The sequence below is a fragment of the Rissa tridactyla genome, chromosome 16 (genome assembly GCF_028500815.1).
Source record: "Rissa tridactyla isolate bRisTri1 chromosome 16, bRisTri1.patW.cur.20221130, whole genome shotgun sequence".
Taxonomy (NCBI): Eukaryota; Metazoa; Chordata; class Aves; order Charadriiformes; family Laridae; genus Rissa; species Rissa tridactyla.
Window position 1 is genome coordinate 2707234 of NC_071481.1, and position 18815 is coordinate 2726048.

Genomic DNA, 18815 nt, shown 5'->3' on the forward strand with positions numbered 1-18815 from the left:
CCAAATGAACTGGTAGAAGGTGGGGAGAGGCAATAATAGCGGGAAAAGGAATTGCATGCTTAGAGAATGAAACAACAGACAGCATAGGGTATTTAGATGAGGACAGAGTGCCGCTCCCCAACCTTAAGAGTTTTATGCTGTTTCAGGGGACCTTTTCCCTCTCCCCAGGAATGAATGAAACATCACAGGCTTCAGAACTCTCGGCATTTCAAGGAAGGCAATGCCAGTTTCAAAAATTATTCATCATAAAAGAATATTCCAGGCTGTGCCACAAACCCATAAAATTTAAGTCACTGCAGCATAGAGGAGGATGATCCCTTGCTACCCGAAAACAGCAGAGCTGGCTAGCACACTATATATCGTGACACACGCTGAACAGAGCGGTCAAACAGCAGCGTACCAACCTCAGGTCAGAACTGCCTTGGGCCTAGAAACGTGTGACCTACACACAGGCAAAACCACACCTTCTCTGTGCACCTTCCCACTACTTTTCTGGCACGGATGCTACAGAGATCCCTTCTTCAAACTGCCAGTGAAATACATAAGCTATATGAAGACACTCTGTAGACAGAATCCTGGAAAAGCGCATCATTTCACTGCACTGTGAATTTACTTACAGATGCAATATGACATGCCAACATCAGGTGTTTTGTTGCAGAACTGCCAAGGGATAGCAATCTCCGTCAATATCACAGGTACCGAGTTGAAAGGACAAAAATCCATCCAATCAGTAGCCCATAATAAGCTGGATCCAGATGGAAACAGACTTACTGCTGCCACAGGCACCAAGCCTCCCGTGGTTCTGCAGGTCCCTACGACACACAAAGGACCTGCACATGTGCTCAATCCCACAGCTCGAGGAAGCTATTGTAGTTCAACTCTAGACTTGTGATGCTGAATACCAGTTAATGGAATTGTCTGTGCTGCAATGACCTTCACGCAATCCCTTGCTCACTGCTCTGAAGGCTCTCCTTCCTAATGGGAATACTCCATTTTCCACACAAGAAGGCACCAAATGCATTCTGCATTCCCATCTAATCTGCAGGGGTGATGCATAACAAGAGAAAAGAACCTTTCAAAATCTTTGTAAGATGAATTGCAATGCTCATACGGTCTGAACCTTGCCAGAGATCAGTATTATTTACTTCCTAAGTGGAAATGTTTCACTCATTGAAGCAAATACTCCTCCCTCGATGCTGTCTGGGTCATAATTATTCCACGGAAGGATCGGTATAGCTGCCAGAAATGATTCACAGAGAAAACACCAGTTTCCCATGGGACTTTAAAGTGACTACGAATAAATAATCCATCATAAGACACAGGCATATTTCTGAATCCTGACATCAGATTCTGACCTCATCTACCGTGACACAGGAAACAGCAGCTCAGGTGGAATCCATGAGTCCATTCTAAGAAATCCCAGTAATACTGAACGGGGAGAAAGGGAAAATACTCCTTCAGTCTGCAACATTTTCATTGCAGTCATTGTTGCAACTTCGTGCCAATATTTAAATTATGCTGTTGGTGGAAAGTGCTCTAGAGGCAACCCAACATTCGCCTCATAGGAGGCAAAGGTTGCTGCTGTACTGGATACACAGTAAACACAACCCAACAGCGGTGTAAGCAGATTGACAAAACCAGTGCAGGTAACTTGGTTATCAAGTTATTTGAACAGCATGGTAAACAGAGGAAGATGCACGTGATTTTGTTTCATTTTGTGTTGTGGGTTTGGGTTTTTTTGTAAGAAGTTGTTTGTTTTTTTTTTCCTTTACACACATTTTGCAGTTTGAACTGTCTTCTCGGGTGAATCACTCCACTTTGGAGAATTTGCCTATCCTAAGGACGCCTCCTTAAGTGCTCTGGCTATGGCAAATGCAAATCATACACTTTTTCTAACGAACAGCACAAGCTTGCAAAGCTCAGACTTTGATATTCCTCTAGTTTCCTAGTTCCTGAGCATCCTTTGTGAACGCATGGAGATGGCTGCAGCAGAACTTTTATTACTGTTTTTTTTCAGCTCACTTGAGCCTGAAATACCCAGCTTTCCCAACTGTTAATTCACAAGCCCAAAAAGAAGACACAATTACACTAAGCATTTTGGAAAATAACATCATCCCCCATTTCTTTACTATTTTCATTCTCTTTGACTCTTCCTTCTCCTCAGGTACAGTTTGTTATTTTGGATATTATATCTCTCTGCAGCATCCAACACCTACCAAAGAGCTCACACTGCCTACTCACTCTCACCCCCTTGCTCCTGGGTGATTTTCCAAGGCACACAATGCACACCACGGGCTACAACCCCCAAAAACGGATACAACGACTCCCTCCTTTGGACCCGGCCCAGCTGCCTCCGAGCAGGGGAAGCCCAGCTCCCGCCAGCCCCCGGGTTGCCGGGACACAGACCAGACGAGCCGGAGCCACGGGCCTCCTGCCATTACCCCTCGGCAGCTGCTGCCGCCTCCCCGTCCGCTACCACCGCGGCCGGAGCTCCGAGCCCCGCCGGCCTCAGAGAGACGCGGCCCGGCCCGGCCCGGCCCGGCCCCCCACACTCCCGCCCCGCGGTACCTGACGGCGGGGGAGCGGGTCCCGTCACGCCGGCCCCGCGGGCTTCTGCCCTCCGGCCGCGGCCCAGCGCCGGGGGCTTCCTGGGACAGCGGCCGCCGGCCGGCAGTTTCGTTTCCCGTCCGGCTCCCTCGGCACGTCCCCCCGCTCTGCGGTTCGGTCACGGCCGCCACGGCGCAGCCGAGCCGGGCCATGCGGGGCGGCTCCCGGGCGGAGCCAGCCACTGCCCGGCCCGGCCCCGGAGAGCCCCGGCCCGGCCCAGAGCCGGGGCGGGGGGGCCCAGACACGCTCAGGGCACCCCCGATAATGGACACCTCCCCGGGGAAAGCTGCGGAGAGACCCAGCCCCAGGGCTGCGAGGGGCAGAACCTGCTGGCGAAGGAAGATTCACCCGGGATGAGGGCAAGCCTCCCTCTTCCCCGCCCGGCCCTGCCCTGAGGCGCTGGCCCGGCCCGTTTCCACAGCCCTGAGGCGAGGTAAAAGCCGTGTTTCCTTCCGAGAGCCCCGGCAGTGACCCAGGGCCAGAACCTGTCCCCTCGCAGTCATCTACACGGGGCCGACAGCGAGCGAGGAGCTGCCATGTTCCCTCGGGACCGCACTCAAGAGACTCCCACCTCTGCTCTCCAACCAGCTGGAGACAGACATGTCCAGGACAGATTCCCTGGAGAATGGTCGCAGTGAGCATCGCTATTTTTATGCTTTAAAAGCCCCAAATCCGGCCCAGACAGCCCCGGCCACAGCACCAGACCACGTGCGGTTCCCTCACAGCAACGTTTCGCGTCCTCCTTCAGACTCCCACTCCTGTCCAGGCTCTGAATGCCAGTGCTGAGCCCCCGACACGAACACGACTACGCAAGGCGGGGTACGCTGGAACGGCACCAGAGACTGCCAACCCAGGGAGAAATCTTCACCTTGGTGGATCCCGGGTGGTCTGGGTACAGTCGTCACAGGAGTCAAGATTTGCTCCATAAATTCCCATTCAGAGACACAAAATACGTAATGTTGCTGAGAGGAGAAAACATTCTGTCCTCCGCCGGACAAAAACAGGCAGATCAACACTTCTTGAAACTCAGTATTTGTTTATCCAACACACATTGTGTTCACGCTGCCCCCGTGACAGTACTATGGAGCTATAAAACCATTCTTCCACGTGACCTTTTGCACATGGTATACAATGCAATGAGTACAAGAATTAAGCTTTGGCGTCCTCAGCACAACTCAGAGGTGGGTAAAGCAGCTTATTTTATTAGAAGAGGATCTAAAGAGTTTTACAGCCTGTCTTCTGAGACACCACCCCCCCCTCCGCTCCTGCCCTGACTGCCCATCTCATACAAATAGTGAATAAGCAGCACAAAAAGAACTACACACAGACTTGAGTTTATTAAATGAACTTGCAGCAGGCTGGGAGTGAGTTTATATTTCAGTTAACTCTACAGACTTTCATTCTCTGTGAAACAGGCAGAAGAAGTAAGAGCAGCACAGTAAAGTAATGTTGACTAGATTGTTCCATTCAAAAGCAACAGAAAGTGTTGAAAGGATTAGGGAAACAGAGTGTAACTAACAGAGCCATAACAATCAATAGCTGCAATTGGCAGTAACCAGATGAAGTTAATGCAAACACTTACAGGGATCACCGAAATGGCCAATGATCCTTTTGCATCAGTGCTCATTCGACCAGTGCTCATAGGGACTTAAAAAGCACAACAAAGGGATGCCAGGGACATTCCAGCTGTGAATTTTATTAAGGAATGAGTGGAATTGTGCTTTGGCATTTGATCCTCAACTCATCTCTCTCAGCGAAGAGGTGAACACACCAAGCAGAGCTGGGGCACTGCGCATAAAGACACCATTCACTTGACATCAGCAAAATAACTGCAGCCAATGAGCTCTGTCAAGACAGGCGTCGCTTGCTTTATCCTTCCTTGATCCCAACGCAGACTGGGCAGACCTCATAAAATGCTTACAGACATCCAGCAGAGACAGCCCGGAACAGAGCCCATCACCAACACCACCTGCAACAGCAGAAATCCAGAATAATTTCACCGCAGCACAAGCAAGCAATCAGAAGGACGTTCGTTCTTCAGGAGACAGTGCAACAGCAAGACGCCAAAGGTAGTGGTCACTCCAGGTATTTTATTTTAAGCCCTCACCACACACACACAAACCACATTTTAACTGCTTGCTTCTGAGGGAATTTCAGGGACTCGGTGCTATTTAAAAAAGTCATATCAAGTCATCAAACGCTTAGATTGATCAACTACTGCTACTGTAAAGTTTCAAGATTTACTTTTGTATATCCTCTCACTGGAAACATCAACAGAGATCCAAGCAAGTTAGGTGTACTGGCTAAATTAAGTCAGCTCATGTTGGCTTAAGAACTTCCGCTGTGGCTGTGCTGCTGGTTTTCAGCAGTACTACTTCCTACAGTACTCCTATGGGCATTCACCCTACAGAAATAAGGCTTGGCAGGGTTTTCCCCCTTTCCTGACGCAAGCAGTGTTTTTGCGAAACCAACACAAGTTGAACAGCTAAATGCCTGGCCAACGCTTATCTACACAATTAAGTATTGTTCCCTACCCCCACTTTCCCTACCTGCAAAAACCAGAAATAAATACTGTTGTATTCTTTAATAATAGACAACAACTGGGATCAAATACCTCTGACCAAGGCTCAAAGCTGCCAAGGTAATTACCAAAGCTAGTATTCATGCCAATAAAATCAAATTCAGACTTACCCTTCACTTTTCTTTCTCCTCAGCAAAGAGTAAGAGCCCAGGAGAGCCCAGCAGCAGACACGTGCATGTGCTCTCACTAACAGGATGCCGTGTAATTTCTCTCAAGGATATACACAATTTCACAGATTTATTCACTATGAAATGCAAGCAGATGAGACACCCAGCAAAACACAAGAAGGATTATTTACTGTGACATACCACCAGACAAAGACCACCTTTTGTCCTCTCCTGGCCCACAGGTGAGGCAAGGAGCCATTAACGCTTACTGTGGGTCAGCCACAGCTGGCGCTGGTGCCCCAGGTGTGCTGCCCTGTGCAATTTCAAACCCAGACCAGGCCCTCCCTGGCTCCCACCACACCTGAACTCTGGGCACACCATCTCCAGTTTCTAGCAGATGCCCTGTCTGGAGATTTTTGCCTATCCTGTGGCATTTTATTATCTTAACTCCAACTCACACCAGTCCAATACCCAGCTCTGCTGCTTGCAAGTCTCTCTGCTTGTCTACTCTGAACTTCGGCTTTCTATGCAGTCCATTTGTATTGGGCCCAAAAGTTGTCCCATGGAAATACATATCGTAATTCTCCCCCATTTCTTCAGAACCGAGTTTATCATCTACTCCTCAACTCAGGCAGTCCCTTACTTTCAACTGTCTTCCCCACTACTCAAACAAAACCCTTGCCTCCTTAGCAGGCCTCATCTAAGAAGCTCCCTGGTAATAGTGCCTTTACTAGCTATACAAAAAACCCTACTAAACAAGAAAAATAGCTCTAATATAAGGGCTAATATTGAATCTTAACACATGATAGAGATTTTTTGCTTTCAGAATAGTTGTTTCAATAAATTATTCACAAACACTGGGCTTTAATACTACCTCACACCACAGCACCCGCTTCTTGATGTGGAAAAACATGAAGTCAGGGCCATTTAGTTGTTTATTGTTTTCCAGATCTCATTCCACAGCCCTTGTTCACACAAAGAGCAGCACTGTCAGATCAGGTCTTGTTTAGCCACGGAGACTAAAAGCCTAGTAAGGCTGCGCTCTCCATTTTAGAGAAGGCAGTTTCCAAGGCTTGATTTTTTGTGGCTAACACAAAGATGGCTAGAGAGCCCAGTCACATTGCAAATTCGCAGTGCCTAATTACAGCACACAAGATGCAAACTCTTAGTTCCCAGCACTAGCAGTTCTTTTGGGGTAGAAGAGTGCCACCATCTCAGCCACTATGTGACAAACTTAACCACTAGAAATTAGACTAAACCCGTGAAATTCCCCCCCTCGACTCACCAAAAGGATTTGCAGAATTGCCTGAAGTGAATACTTTAATATTCCACTGCAAAGCCACAAGGTCTCAATGATACTTTGCTTCACTTTTCCTTGTGCAAGTCAGGATTTCTGTTTAGTCTAAATTTTGCAAAATGGCATCACTGGCACAGAGGGGGAAAGAAAAGCAGGTGATGTTTCTGTAGCTTAAATATCAACAGCAGATAAATGAAGCCATTCTACTGACAAATTACTCTCAGCAGAAAAAAGTTAGAAATGGAGCAGCTGCTTCTGTTAAAAGCAATCAATCAAGAAAATGTCTGCATGAGGTTAAACCATTTCCATGCCCCCATACCTCACCTGCTCTCAAAGTATATTTAACTGTATTACATAAACAGAATAAAGCAGGTGATTAATATGCCTTTGCTCAGGGATTAATATCTAGTCATTTCAGCTTCACTGTGTAAGAGCAGGCACACATCCTGAAATACTGGGACATAGAGTGAGGAAATGCTAAAAATAACTAGCCAGGCGCTATGCTTAAAGATGGTCCCATTGAGCACATTTTATCTCTACAATCAACACTTGTCCTTTACAAATGCCAGTCCATTGATCTGTTTTGCCTAAACTGAATTTCACGTTCCATTTACACTGATTGTATCCTAGCACTGAGTTGTTACGGTGAGAGGGGAACGTTGCCTTCCCTTTTGAGTTACAGGAGCGATATTTTCAGCAGTTATCATGCTGGCTCTACTATCGATTCTTTCACCTTGTTAAAGGATGCAGGCCTAAAAGAAGCACCAGAAGATTTATTAATATTAAATAAAAATAGTTTTGTGCAAACCCTCCTTGAGAAGCTTGACCCCAGCATTCTGATTTCCTAAAAAATGTCAAACAATCTCAGAATAGATCCTAAAGATGGAAGAAGTTATAGAGAAGTTGCACATCTTACATTTTTGGGTTCGTTATGTGTGAGTACGGCAGTACCTAACAGCTTCAGTGGACACAAAAGCCAACTGAGCTGGCTGCTGCATGAAACGCTGTCAAAGGTGAGCTCTGATTAGCTAAGGAAGAGCACAAGAGACAACTGGACAAAAGCCAAGATCCTCATTCAGAATTGTGACAGAGGAGCACTCAATGATTGTTCTGAGATTGTCCATGGCAGAGCCAGACGCACCAGATTACAATAATCCCAGTGGAGTGACTCAGTCTCAAGGTCATGCTGTCTTCACACTGTAAAAGACATCACTGGAAGAAGAAAATGCATCATAGCAAACAAGAAAATGAAATGCACAGGCACCACCACTTGTCCCTTAGGGGTAAAGGCATTACCTCTATTGTTTAACAGTTTGCATATACCAGACTATTATCTGGACTGCAAAGAAGATGCGCTAGGAAAAAAACTGGCTCCACAGCCCAAAAAGGTCAGCATCCCACATGATTCCAAAGGGTGAGACAGTATTTAAAAAACCCTGCAGGGTTATCTTCTATTTTCCTTGTTACAAAATTTAAATGTCTTGGTTTTAAGTACAAACACCGGGGCCCAGAGTCCTTTGCTGTTATACCTGAATGCTCTGAAGTCCTCTGTACTTTTGAGGCTAAACAGACAAAAAGTACTGCCTACTTTCAGGTCCAGGACTACCGCAACTGAAGACTCAGATAGAAGACACCTCTCCTTAATTTTTATTGCAGATGGGATTCAAAAAACCACAGCTTCAATATGGCTGAAGTCTCAAGAAATATACTAACCAGAGAATTTCTTCCAGTTAGGTGTGATAGTCTTCCAGAGCTATCAAAGCAGAACTGAGTTGGCCTTGAACCTTCAATTCTCACTTTACTCAAACTTCAACCTACCTATGACCACAACAGACACAGAAAAGTGAACCTGCTTCCAAAACCAAGCACTCATCTGCATAGCCTCAATCCAAACTGTTTTTGTCACCAAGTTCTATGACCAAAGTTCCAAGACCAAAAAGGGATAACAAAATAAGTTAAACAGAAGGCGACAGTACCAGCCAAACGATCTACCAGGAGAAAAGATATAGCACACTATTTTTAATGAATCAGCTCTGTGCTAACTAATGGACCGGACTCATGAAATAAACTGAATTGCACAGAAGGTCAATATTTGCTTTAAATCACACAAATGCAAACATAACCTTTGGGAAACACCACCAGTAAGCCCAAAATAAACAGCTGTCACAGGCTTCCAACAACAGAAGCTGTGGCATACCACAGTGCACTGGTTCTGGCTGGGACGGAGTTAATTTTCTTCATAGTAGTTTGTTTGGTGCTCTGTTTTGGATTTGTGACCAAAACAGCATTGATTACACACTGATGTTTTAACTATTGCTGAACAGTGCTTACATGGTGTCAAAGCCTTTTCTGTTTCTCACACTGCCCTGCCAGCGATGGGCTGGGGGTGCACAAGAATACAGGAGGGAACACAGCCAGGACAGCTGACCCCAACCGACCAAAGGGACATCCCATACGACATCGTGCTCAGCAATAAAAGTTGGGGGAAAGAAATAGGAAGGGTGGACGTTTGGAATAATGGTGTTTGCCTTCCCAAGCAACTATTATACCTGATGAAGTCCTGCTTTCTCAATTTTACCCCTCCAGTTCTCTTCCCTGTCCCACAGGGGTGGAAGTGAGCAAGCAGCTGTGTAGTGCTTGGCTCCCTACTTGGGTTAGCCTGCAATGCACAGAAAGGTGTGATATCTTTTGCCAGATCAGGGATGTTTAAAATTCACAAGTCAACATCAGTCAAACCCTACAAAAGAATAAGTTCCCTCTACCAGCTTCTCCTGAACACAGACACTTCAGGCTTTAAATTGGTGAGATCAGTGCTCATCTGCCCACTGGAGAATTAAGAGTGATTGTAAGTGAAAGTTCACACTGGGCATCTAGTGGATCTCTCTTATTACATCCCACAAGATAATTGCTCATGAGCCCGATGAAATTTCCTTCTGGCTTTTGATGAACTGTGTTCTCTCCAGGAGGGAGAAAAACAGCTCCAGCCGTTTGCTTTAATTGGACCTGACAGTTCGCAGATTGCTGCCTCAAGCCTCAAAAAGCTCAGTGGCTGGGGCTGATGAGAATCCCTTTTTTTCTCAATAGCAGATTTCAAAGTTAAATTTATATTGCATTACAGTAAAAACAAACATACACACACACCCCCTGCCCAAAACCACACACAACGACCAGGTAATGTTGTTAAAAAAAAAAAAGGCAATTATTTGCAAAGTTTGAATTAAGGTCTTTTTCACCTTACATAGAAAAAATGGGAGAATGGTATTTTAACTTTCCCATATTCTCCATGGAAGATCCCTGTGGCAAAAGGCAAAAATACAAAAACTCACAAGCATTGCATTGAGTAACTCCCCTCCTCTCTCCTACCAAGTACCACCATCATTTTTCTGGCCATTGGCATTAAGGGGTCAATGGCCAACAGTCTGGCATCCCTTGCACTGGCTAGCAGGTCTTTTTGTGCCCATTCAGAACACTGACAAAAGTCACAATATTTAAAAAAAAAAAAAAAAAAAAAAAAAAAAAGTTGAGTGAAGTCCCATCCAGAGAAGCTAGAAAATCTCCATTATTTAAAGAACAAGCTCAACATATCTATCAGGAATGGTTTGGTTGTAGTTCATCGTGCCTTGTGGAAAAGGATGGTGGCCTCATCAAAATCCCTTCCAGACCTATTTTCAATCACCTAGAAATGGAGGACCACACAGAAACATATTCCAACAGTGAGAAATCTGTCTTGGCAGCAGATTTCAACTATGATCTTACTTAGACATTGCTCTAATATAATTCTCAGAGGCAAGACCATCTGGCCTAGAGCTGATGGTGTAAGGCTCAGGTCTGCATCTCTCTCACACCAGCTATCAACTCCTATTCACCATGAAAATCTGGGTTAAATCACTTAAAAGTTCATAATTCTCCAATCTATTTACACAATAGCCTTGTCTGTCCAGAAAGGCAGTAAGTTTCTCCCCAAGACATTCAAAATCAGAAGACTAACATTACTGCAGGAGTCCTGCTGGCAGACATGGTCGAATAGTCAGTTGGAGAAAACACAGTTCTGTGGTTCTGTGATATGGCCATTCATAGATATTTAGACTCTGGTACCCTCAGCAGCGATGATACAATAGGATCACAAATCATCTGAATTAGGAACACAACTTCCTCCAACTTTTCAAAATGAGAAGCAGCTACTTCAGACTCTGGCACAGAGCAAGCTGCAGCATAAAACCTGCTGAATCTCTGATGAGCCTTGAAAGCAAATCCTACCAACTTTCAGATTTCCCTTCAGGCTTTCAGAACGGTCAACACTGCACTCCTGTCAGTTTTAAGCCTGGAACTTGCCCTTTCTGTGCTCTGAAATCAGATCAAAAGGTTTAAGCCTAATCTATCCTGACATGCCTTTGGCTAGAGAGACATCAGCTGCGTAGGAGCAAAGTGAATTGAGTAGTTAGTCAGCTGTTGCTTTCCTCCCTGGTACTTAACGAAGGTTTGAGGGTCAACATGTACACCGATTCACTTACAGGTTTGTTCACTTTAGAAGCACAGATGTTATCTTTCATCTCTGGATAGCTGAGTACTTTAAAGAAGGTAAGAACACTTTACAGATGGGAAATGGAGCCATAGACGTATACTGAATTGGTGGCAGAGCCAGGAACAAAGCTCACTTATCCTAGCCCTAAGTTCTGTTCTCCACAGCCTAGCCCATACTAGTCACTAGGGAAAAAAAAGAAAGTATCAACCATCCAGCACGTATCTTTGCATCCCTTGGGGTCACATCAAGGAACGTGGACTGAGGTCTAAGATCAAGCCGTTTACTGTCCCACTAGCACACGCACAACTTCGCTGATGCCATTTTCCACAGACAGCCAGTCTAAACGCAACAAGATTTGTTCCATATTCTCGGAAATTTCAAACACCACTACAGCTCTCGTTACAGAGGGAGCAGAAATATTTAAATTCTGTAAGCCTCCCAAGAAAGAAGAGACTCCACTTTCTCACTCTTTGATTAAGGATAGAAGAGCGTCCAGTGATCTCTCTCCAATCAGAGCTTCTAATGAGAGTGCACTGAAAGTTCCATTGGTGTGAGCACGCTGTATTACAACACCCTGCCCCCTCCATAAATGCCCTTGACAAACAATGAATCAGAATCCTTGAAAAACAACTAGAACTCAAACAGTCTGCTCACAGGACTTTGCATTCTATTCCTGGATCCCTGGAAAACAGCAACTCAAAATGAAAGGGCACAATCAGTACTGTCGTAAGTGGTGTCACCCTGAATTCTGCCAGAGCCCAGGAGCAGTTCTGTATCAGAGATGATGAGCAAGGCAAACAGATTTGATGGGAACAGGCAGGCAGGGACAACATGACCTAGGACAGCGTAATTATCAAGTTGGAGAAAGCCTTCAACTTCAGCGAAATCACAGGCAACCAAGACCGGTCTCCACAAGTGCCCAACACTAATGCTACACGAACGCAAGGCAAGAGATGAGCTTGTTTCAGAGAGAACTGCCACAGCACTGAACAGACCGTGGTCACCACGTCGCCACACGCTTGTCGATCAAGGTAGCTTAGAAAGCCATGAACATACCCCTTACCAAGTAAAAATGGAAGGAGACAATTGCAACCACCACACTTGTAGTACTTCCACAATTTTTGCAACTTCCAAGACATTTGTCAAAGTTTTAGTGGAAAGAGACTATGCACGGACTCCCAATTCTGCCAAACAATCCCAGCAGTGGATTAGTGGCCACTGCAGAACAAAGCCGGAAAATAACTGATTCTTTACACACTAATTTGGCACAGGATTTTCACAGTCACAGAGCTTCAAACATGCATTCAAAATAAATGTCAAAACATATGAAGCTATACAGCAACATCATAATAAGGAGAGAATTAAGCCAACCCCAGTATGATACAATTATGAAGATTCTTCTCACGTCAGTGACTCAGAGAGGTATGCTACGCAAAGAGAAAGGGAGGGGAAACTTATTTATTTTTTTGAAGCCTAAAAAGAGAATAACCGTTGAAGAGAAACAGAATCAGTCGTAATGCTGTTAAATGACAACTAGGTAACTGTTAATATGTTACATGCACGCTTGCCAGTCCTAAATGAACTCATTTTCTTCCACCACAGAAACAGCCAAAGTTAGTATGGAAAACAGCCATAAGGTACTGAAGCCACATCAGTGACAGAGCTGGAACTACTGTGTGCAACACTGGAGACCAAATCTACTGCCCTGTTAGTTGGCTGCCTTAAGGAAGAACTTCTTGAAGGGAACCATCACCTGCCCAATGGAAGTTCACTGCTCCAGACACAAACCTAGACACCGATAACTTGGAGCAGAAAGGAAAGCTCAAAATAGGGCAAGAACTTCTCTAGCTCTGCCAAGACTACTGAAGCTTTCTTGTTCTGATTTCCATTATCACCACGACACACAACATTATTCCAATCATAACAATGTGGGTAATTTACAGTAACTGCATCCCTTGACAATTCACTCATCTATATCCTGAAACCATGGACAAAAACTCAACAGGTAATCACATATGGAGGAAGGACCTAGAAGGATGAACAACTGCATTGTTCTTCATAGCAAGTAGTTTTAGGAAACGAAGGAGCTGTCAAACAGAGGAGAAATAAGAATGGTATCCCATTTGAGCCAAATAAACTCCTCCTATAGCAACAAGATGGGGCAGAGGATGTAATGAGGCTCTCAACCAAAAAGAGAGAAGGTTGAGCAGTAAAGCCAAGGCCAAGTGACCTCCAGGAAGGTGAGAGAGAGCTCACTTGTTTCTGAGTGAGACAGAAATTACAATTTGTTACATTCAGAAAGTAAGTTCTGGAGTTGAGTGTCTGCAGGGAAATCAAAACAAGCATACGTTATGCTTCCAATGCAGTTGTACCACCTTCTCTATGTTTGGCCCTTCTTTTCATGACTTCTCAGTTCAGGAAGATTGCAAATATCATAGAAACACAGGAGGGAAAAAGCCACACGTGCTTCTTCAGTTCTGAGTTATATCCAGTACACGGCACATGCTCCAGTGATACAAAATGCCCAGCAGCAATCACTGCCAACGTCTCAGCGCCCAGCTCTCAGCTGAGCCCGTAAGGATTTACCTGCAGTACCTGTTCTGGAACAGGAAAACAGGACGTGTGTTTACATCCTCCAGGGCAGCCAGCACTTGCCATCCAGAAGAAAAGAAATAAAAATGGAGCAGGAGTAAGGAGACGTGCCTCACTACGGCCTCAACCCATGGCAGCAAGAAAACCGGACACTTCAAGCAGACCTATTCCCACCTAAGCCCAGGGAAGAAAAAGGAGAAAAACCAGGCATATACCTGATAGAGCTGAGAGAGAAGACAATTCAGACACCCCTTCAGAAAGCGATGTCCTTCGCCAAGGGCTGTGTTTGCTTCCTCCCCTGGCTCATCCTCGGCGCAGGGGCTCGGCAGCAGACCCACTCCAGCGGCCTAGGGAGAGGGGAGAACACAGGAGATGCGGCTCAGGTGGGCACCATCGCTGCGGCCACCGGCTCCTTCCCCGTCCCGGACCTCCCCCGTACCACAGCCCAGCGCCGGCCCCCGCCACCGCGGCCTCAACCCCGGGCGGCGGCACCTCCCCGCCGCCACCGTCCCCCCGGGGCCCCGCTCGGCCCCGACCCCCGGAGACCCCGCACCGCCCCCAGGGCCCAAGCCATGAGGTGGCCTCGCACCCCCGGCAGCGGCCCCGCTCCGAGGCGACCCTGCCCGGCCCCGCTCCCTCTTACCCCCGGGGAAGCGGCCGAGGAGCCGGGCCGCGGCCGGCCGCCCCGCAGGGTGCTGCAACGCCGCCGCTCGACCCCCCTCGTTTCCCCGGGGCCGCCCGCTCCGCCCAGGCCTCTCGCAGCCCGCTGACAGCCGCCCGGGCATGCCGGGAGAGGTAGTTCTCCGCCCGCCCTCCTCGCCGCCCGCCGGGCTCCGCCGACTACAAGTCCCGGGAGTCCCCCGCGGCGCGGCCCGGCCCGCGGGGCCTCCGTCAGGGGACGCCGCGGCCTCCCCGCGGGGCGGCGCGCTCCCCCGCGGGGCGAAGGCGTCCCGGCGCGGCCCTCCTGCCTCCGCCGCTGCTCTGAGGGGGGACGGGGCGGCGGAGGGTCCCGCCCGTTGGTGCCCGTGCTTCTGGTTCGCCTGGACGCCTTTGTGGGGTCGGGGGTAATAAATATTTGGGATGAGTTTCCTGGGTGCGCGGGCGAAACGGGCCATTGAAACCTGTGGGAATGGCCAGCTGTCCATGCCAGGACGCTCTTTTTTAAGTGATTTTTGGGGTGATTTTAGGATAACCTAGTCCAGTGTGAGAGAGGTTTGGGGATTCAGCGTGACTGCATGAAGGGTGCCGTGTGTCTTTGTTCGGCAGGTAGCCAGGAGGGCTCTGAAAGGCTCTAGTGGCCGTCTGCTGGCCAGCCTGCTGCCGAGGATGTCTTTTTTGCAAGATCACAGCCCAGATGCTGTCTGCATGGGATCGCTGGTCGCACTCAGAATGCATTAATCTAAAAGCATAAGGTGTAATGGCTTTCTCTTCAAAGAGGCGGAGGCAGCTTGATGAGTTTCTGTCATCTCTGTGCTGATGACACCAATGATGCTGTCCGTGTGGATCTCTTGTGCCTGTGGCAGGACACACTCTACTGACTTTGTCCCTCCTGAGGTCAGAGACACCTTGTAAACACTCGCTTGTCCCGTTCTGCTCAGTGGCACGTCAAGCACGGCTCTGTTGAAGCTAACGGATTGGAATTCTGTTTTACATTTAGTCTTCGCTAAGGGAGCTTTGCATAGCAGAACAAGGGTTAAAAGAGCAGCCTGCCTTGATGGCAAAGAACAGTGTTCACAGCAGTAAAATTGAGTAATATGTTTGTGCCAAAGCCAGAAGACCTCCAGTGTGATAAAACCACAGCATGGAACTTGCCAGCACGAGACCCTGCACTCACAACGGGAATATGGCAGCAAGGTCATAAAAAAATCACATGCCCCATTCATTTTCCCACTAGCCCATCAGGAATGTATCTAGAGCCCTAAAACTCAAAAGGAGGAGACAAAGACAGCTGGCAGCAGAGTTGCCTGGGGCTTATGAAACAAAATTCTGAGGCAGAGTGTCACAGCATAGTAGCAGTTACTCTAACTTTTATGCCTACGCGATACAAAGGACCTGTCCAAAAACAAGCTTGTCATTGCCATTTCATAAAAGCCAAACAGGGGGACTCCGTGTCCCTTGTCCTCTGTGTTGCGTAAAAGCGATGTTGGCCAGACCACTCAAACACACATGCCGGGGCGATTGCGAAAATGTGAATGTGAAAATGAGCGAATTGAATTTGCCTTGGTTCTGACCAGCACTGCACCGTGTTTTGCCCTTTGGCCAGAAGATGGAGAATGAGTGCTGGGAAGTGTTTGGGAAAGCGGTGGGTGGATCTAAGCATGCACTGATGCTCCTCCTTCCCTCAGTTTGCTTTTTACCAGGCAGATTTATATGTTAGTATAAACATAGAAATACCTCAGAGACAGGTGAGTGCAGCTGACATCAATTGTATGAAAAGATCCATTCACATTTCGAGTACTCTTGTGCTCGCTTGGTAATTATCAAGATAACTTAGGCTTTACTTTTGCCAGTGCATGTTGTAAACACGAGAACTTGCATGCCCAGACTCTTAAGTCATGTCAGGTTTTTTTTTTTTCCCCAGCTAATCTTTCTTTGCAAAAAAACCAAAGATTGGAAAATTGTGTTAAACTATAAAGACACCTTCTCAGGCAAACATGAAGTCAGACCGCATCAGCAGCTTAGTTCATGGCCAAGATAAAAAACCTATTGTCATTATTTAGATGAGATTTTGCCTTTTTTTTTTTTTTGTGGTATATTGCAACTTTGGAGAGGTGGTATTTTGGTTGTGCTTAACACCAAAGACACTGCAAATGGCAAACTTCTCTGGTGTGTAAAAAAGTGTGAGCTCCAAGGAATCTTTTCTAGTGGGGCAACATTTGTGAAAAGAAATGAGCCAACCTGTCCTGTACAACCCAGAGGCAGTCTGCGGGACACCAGGAGTTTTCCTTTTGAGATTTACAGCAGGCAGACGGGCATGGGAAGTGCTGTATTTATGAGAAGGAAGAGCTTGAGAGAACAAGATAACTGTCCTCATCCACGAGGCTGATATTGAGAAGAAAGAAACAAACTGTTTTGTGTGCTTGGGGGGTAGGCCAAGAAGTAACAGGTCAAAATGCAATGATGAAAACTCAGGTTGGATGTTAGGGAAGGCTTTCTAAGGCTAATGAAATGCCACAGGAGACTGGCAAGGGGCTCTGAAGTCTCCCCCTGAGGAGGCATTAGGAACTGGTTAGGCAAACACTGCTGAATGACAGGGTAGAACTGGTACTGTTTGGTACAGGACATGGCTTGGAGAGCCTCTTGAGACCTCTTCTGGTCCTGCGTTGCTATGGTTCTTTGATCCTACATTTCCACAACATGCATCCTCTGGCATCTAGTAAGCTGGAGTTTGTCTCAGTCTCTTGCTCAGTGAGGACATTGTAATGTTTGCTGTAACGGGCTGGAGTTCCATAGCTCTGGATATGGGAGAGAAACCTCTGTTCTTACATGGTCCAAACCTGTTTTTCCAAATATTTTACCGGGAATCTTTCTTTGCCCACTGGATGCCGCTGTTACACAGAAATATTCACAGGCTATTTCTGTAGGCTTCTGCTCTAGGCACCTTCTCTATCAGACATGGAAGGCCACTTCAGGGTCAGCCGAGCTATACGGTTCTAGCCCTATTAACCAGCCTTTTTTTCACAAAGGAGTTCTCCTTGACATTTTGCAGCTTATTGGCATGGCACACGTGAACCTTGGGCCCCGAAAGTAGACGCCTATGTGATGGCAACACCAGCAGCAGAAATGTAGTGATGTTCTTTAAAGGTGATTGAACAGTACATAGGAAAAAATATTGGCTGGTGGGAGGAAAACAGGTTGTTCAAAATGTGTCTTCAGGTCATACGTAGAGGGACACTTTCCCCAAAAACTATGTCCTGCAGTGCCTATTTGGCATGCTTAATACAGGAATTTATAGGTGGAAAGACTAGCTCAGAGATTTCTCTCCTTAAAAGCAAAGCCTGGAAGTGGCAGAGCCCTGGCTCTCACTGATGTTACGGTTACACCTTGTGGCATTGCCTTCAGAGGCAGTGACCTGGATAGAACAGAAAGGCTTCCGCTTTTTGGAGAAAAATGAGCAGTATTTCTAGCTCAGCTGAGTCCCAGAATGAGCCAGAATGTGACCTACATCCAATACCCAGCTTTGGGAATTAACTTTGAGGAAGTTCCACATCTAGGTCTCTCCTCTGAAACAAAGGGAACTGCAGCCTAATAGAATCCAAACCCAAGGGGAATTCCTCTTTATTCCTTTCCAATAATTTTTAGCACTAAAAAATAACTATCCTGATTTTTTAATCCACATTTCTTACTGGAAAAAAATATGACTCCAAGTTAATGCAAACCTTAGGGTTTGAATCCTTTGGATTCTAATGACCGAACTGTTTCCTGATGTCTTGAGTCATTGGCCTTTCAGGAGCTGGTCTAAACAACAGGAGATTTAAAAAAAGCCAGGAGATGCGGCAAAGGTACTATGACAATTGTATTACACGTGTATATGTTAGAAGGCCTGTGTCTGGGGACACCACCTGTATACAATAAACATAAAGGCAAATAAAGTAACTGATAAATAACAGGGAAAGCACGTCTGCACCCTGGCGTGGAAAAAGAGAGAAGAGCACGAAAAGAGAGGGGAAGTGACTCTTTGAGAACTGCTGAGTAAATCAGCCGCCCAGAATGGTCACATCTTGACAAAGGATGTCCTCTCCACTCCCCACGTTGAAGCAGCAGCGTCATCTTGGCAGCTTCAGAGTTAACGGTGGTGATATTGCCTGACCAGTTCACGCAGCAGCAGAATTGGCTTGCTGGATAACTGGGACTAATTTCACACTGCGCTAAAAAAGGTGCTACATACCAAGAAGAATAATTAAGAGTAGTTCTACTGAGCAGGTGACAGACTGGATACTTCTCCCAGTATGAGGGGTCAATATCAGCCCCTGTGGTGCCCTCATTGCAAAATTTCTCTGGCTGCACTCCTGGGGAGAGGACACAGGCTGGGTGGCTTCATTGCTTTCATGGAAACAGCTGTAGTTAGCCTCAACAGCACTCCGGCTCCTGGCCAGCAAACAAAAACCT

General features: G+C 46.7%; 1 long non-coding RNA gene across 4 annotated transcripts; it reads right to left on the minus strand.

The window, feature by feature from the left end:
• Positions 1-3019: 3019 nt before the first annotated feature.
• Positions 3020-14480, minus strand: LOC128918408 (uncharacterized). 4 transcript variants are annotated; one of them, XR_008469537.1, is made up of 5 exons: positions 14350-14480; positions 13922-14053; positions 6581-6720; positions 5299-5432; positions 4469-4576 (listed from the first exon to the last, which is right to left on the minus strand). It is a non-coding gene; the product is annotated as an uncharacterized LOC128918408 (long non-coding RNA). The 4 variants fall into 4 exon arrangements; XR_008469538.1 differs by lacking the exons at positions 5299-5432; positions 6581-6720 and adding an exon at positions 13701-13764 and having other exon boundaries at positions 3020-4576; XR_008469536.1 differs by lacking the exons at positions 5299-5432; positions 6581-6720 and having other exon boundaries at positions 3020-4576.
• Positions 14481-18815: the final 4335 nt, after the last annotated feature.